Raw genomic sequence first — 4,198 nt, forward strand, 5'->3', positions numbered from 1 at the left:
TGTGTGTGTGTGTGTGTGTGTGTGTGTGTGGCCTTTTCTAAAAGAGACAGTGAGAACTTCATCTTTTGCCCTTCATCTTCCTTCTTGCTGGGACCCTGTATCTACCTCCACGGGCGGTCCCTGTGGGGCCCTTCCCCGCATCCTGAATGCTGTCAGCACCCTGTCAGGTTCCCGCCGACCTTGGATTCACGTGACTCTGCACTCACGGGCCTGTGATCACGCCGTATCCAGCTTCACCTTGGTGCCCTCAGCCTGCAGCTACATGAGAAAGGAGAGAGCCCCCACTAGCACTGGACGTATGGATTTGAGTTGCACTTGCCTGGGATGGCTGCTTGATATGAAATGACTTATTAAAATAAAGTTATTGCATATATATATACATATATAATTTTCATTTCCCTACTTCCCCTAACACAATTTTCATTTCTCTACTTCTTGAACGTATGTAAGGCTTATCTCACTTCTTTCTCTTGCTGCTCCAAGAAGTCTACCAGGTAATTATTTAAGTCCCCAGAGCTATCTTTCAAATTTTCACCTCCTCTTGCAAAGGAGAAGACTAAAATGAAGATGGAGGGTGCGTTTTGGAGAAACTATTTCACGGAGCTTCTTGAAGAATTGATTTTCTTCTTGGAGAAAGACTCCCTGACTTTTTCCATTAGCTAACTGAAAACTTGCCTCACCTACACAGTCTCAGACTCTCATTGCCATTGAGTGGACACCAACGAATATCAACCCGATTGGACAAAGAAGAACTGGCCCTGTGGGTGTCCAAGATGGTAAAACATCACGACAGCAGAAAGCCTCCCCTTTCTCCTTTGGAGTAAATGATAATTTAGAACCACTTACCTTGTGTTTAGCAGCCCAGCACATAACCCACTCTGCTACCACGATGAATAGCTCAATCATCATGCATCCCTTTAGAAGAGAAAGACAATGTCCTGAGAGGTCCCACCATGAACAGCATATCATGCTGGCATTCCTTGCTGTACCCTCTACCCATGGAAGGAGATTGGATGTGTCATGTAACTAGTCCACCCACTTCCCAAATGATGGCTTCGTAAAACTTGAAGAAGAAAAAAAAACGTCATTAGCTTCCTCTGGAAAAGCAAGACAACTTGTTGTCCTCTGGGAAGAGTTTCTCACACTTACCTCCCTCAGAATGATTTTTCATAGTGTACGTTTCCCAGAGTCGTCCCTGCAACCACAACTAAGGTAAAAAGCACTGTGTCTGCTCATCATTCCCCCAGCTCATTTACTCCACACCCTTCCAAACTATGTGTAAACCTTCTTCCAAGCATTCTGAGGCACATACTTATTCTTTTATTAAATCAAATAAAAATATTTTTAAAAGTTAACCCCTGAGCCAACTGGAGATGACTTGGAATGTTACCAAAACCAAGCCAGGCAATCAGGAGTCTACACTACCTATTTGAAGGTGAGGGCAAGCTTGGATAAAGATAAGCAAGGATCAAAAGGAGGGTTGTGAACCTAATTAATCACGGTCTCAAAACGGAGTTTCTTCACCCGTGGGCACATTGGAAAAGGCCAAAATACCGAGCCATCTGATTGGTTCTCATTCATCTGATTACTTATCTGTAGAACAGCAAAATAAATTGGGGAATTATGGTCCTGCTATTCAAACATCTTGGAGGTGTGTGACAAAAGTTTCCATCTTTTTGGCTTGTAACCCTGTTTATAGATCATTCCACAGAACAATTGAGTCAATGCAGTGCATCTGGAACAGCATACATTGAATGCTAAGGGAAAGTGAGGCAAACAGTAATGAAAAACCAATAGGTTGGTGTGCCTATTTGATGTTGATTTAACTGACACCTCACTTACATGGTTGCTTGTTTAAGACAAGCCTGTAAGATCCTTGCTATTCTTTCGGATGGCCAGGCACCACACTTTGCTATAGTACCCCTATCTGGAGTGATCTCTTTATGAGGGCAAGTTTCAAGTAGGGGCACATTATGATAGCTAATTATTCTTAGATTAGGAGTATGATTAATTGTGAGCTCAAAATTCATTCATATATCTGTGGTTTATGTATCCCCTGGTTTCTTTAGAAATATCATTATCCTTTTATTGGGAAACATTATCTATCATCCCATGGGATATATGGTAATTCTATTGATAGTATCATTAATTTAGCCCATGGTCTAGAACTTGAACCACTTTTCAATGCTGAGAAAGGGAAAGCATACATGTATAGTGCAGCTTTTTAGACCAAAATGTATGGATTGTTGACTTCCATAGATCGAAACAAGTGATTGGACACTATCTAGGTATCGTAAATGCAGTGAGGCCTGGAGATAGGGCAAAACTTTGAATAATACTCATTCACAAAAGCAGAATCATGCCTGTTAGACAGATACATGTCATAAAAAATTAAAGACAGCATGAAATAGTGAATATATCAGAGTACAAAGCTGCCCTTCATTGGGTACGCTCAAAGCAAGTGATCCAAACCAAGTCCAATAACTTCCAAATTCACAACCATGGGCTCACAGTCATCTGCTTTTTCTCACAGGGGAGCATTTCAGCATCAGGACTGAGTTAGTTAATTGTGCCAGCCTGGCCGATAATCACATGTGGGGCTGGTTGAAAGGCGGAGGGATAAATGGGTGGTGAAGCCTCGCCTTTCTAGCTCTCGGGTCTCTTGTTTTGTGATGGTCGCACCGGGTGCAGCTGCCTTAGCAGTTCCCTGCTTCAGCTTGCAAGATTGACTTCCTACAAGACATCCCCAAGGAAAAGTTACATGGACCTATCCCGATGCAGCCCTGGGTGCTGGAGCAGCCGTGTGGAGACCCCTGCTAGTGCTGAGATGCTTGTTCGTTCACTGACTCAGCTTTCCTCCTGCAGTCGGCATCATCGCCTCTGTTTTGTGAGGTGGAGGACTTTGTGGACTGGTGTTGGGTTAATGGGTTAATGTTGGACTTGTGGGCTTGGGCAGCATTGGGTTGGTTTTTTTTCGCGATGCACCTTTTCTTTACATAAAACTCTCTTATACATGAGTCGCTGTGGATTTGTTTCTCTAAAGTACCTAGACTAATACAAGGACCAATGAAGTATTTCAGCTCCCTGTATCTGATGCATATGAATTATATGTCAATAAAACAGCTAAGCAAATAAACCAGCCTGTTGTCATTTAGTCGATTACAATTCATGGCAATCCCATGTGTTGCAGAGTAGAATTGCTCCACAGGGTTTCCTTGGCTCTGATGGGAGAGAAGATCGCCAGGTCTTTCTTCCATGGAGCCCCTGGTTGGATGTGAGCCATCAACATTTGGGTTAGTTATTTTGAATTTCTAAAGACATGGCTGTGATTTGATGTCCCAGTGAAAACACTCACAAACCAAAACTGTATGGAAGCGTCTTCCAATTTGTTCTACATGGGTAGGGAATAAGCCTTCGTGTTTAAAATGGGCAGATTGTGCGATGACCTCACGTTTTACATGTGTGAACAGCCCTATCCGCATAGATTTCCTGTGGGCGAGTCCCACCTCCAAATTACCAGGCTGTCAGGTTGGACAAATAGTGCTACGTTTGAAAAGATCTTACAAAGGAAAATTATACTTGTCAGTTTATACACCCATGCCACAAGGAGAGGCTTTGTGAACTGAAAGCCTTGCCTTCGGAATTTTCGAAACGATGGCAAATTTAGTTAAATTGGGCAAAAGTGAATCAAGTTTCACAAATTTAGAAAGTTTGTTTAAATCTTTAAAACATATGTTGCCACAGCTGTGTTTAGCATAAAATTATGATGAAAATGACGACATATTTATATAATGCCTTCCATCCAAGAAACGCCAAACCCACTACAACTGATCTCATTAGGCCTGACTAAATCCCTTTGAGTTACAACGTCAATATTAGCTCTAATTTGCAGATGAAGAAACTGGGACATGGCAAGGTTCTTTGCAGCAAAGCAGATTAAGTTATAACCAGCCTGACTGTCCCTGCCCCACCCTACCTGTAAACTGTCATCGACAGCAGAGCCTTTGAGAAGACAATGAGGAGAAAGAGTGCCTTTTCCAAGATCTGTCGATGGATGGCGCTGCCCTGAGGAACGAAGAAGAAGAGCAAGCCGTTGTTGTTATGAGCTCCTGACTCATGGCAACCCAGTACCGTGGAAAGACTGCTGCCAGTCCTGTGCCATTCCTGCGAGCATGGTGGCTCAGACCACCGGGACCCG

The sequence above is a fragment of the Echinops telfairi genome, unplaced genomic scaffold, assembly GCF_000313985.2.
Source record: "Echinops telfairi isolate 266 unplaced genomic scaffold, ASM31398v2 ScPeMD7_5868;HRSCAF=6743_1, whole genome shotgun sequence".
NCBI lineage: Eukaryota > Metazoa > Chordata > Mammalia > Afrosoricida > Tenrecidae > Echinops > Echinops telfairi.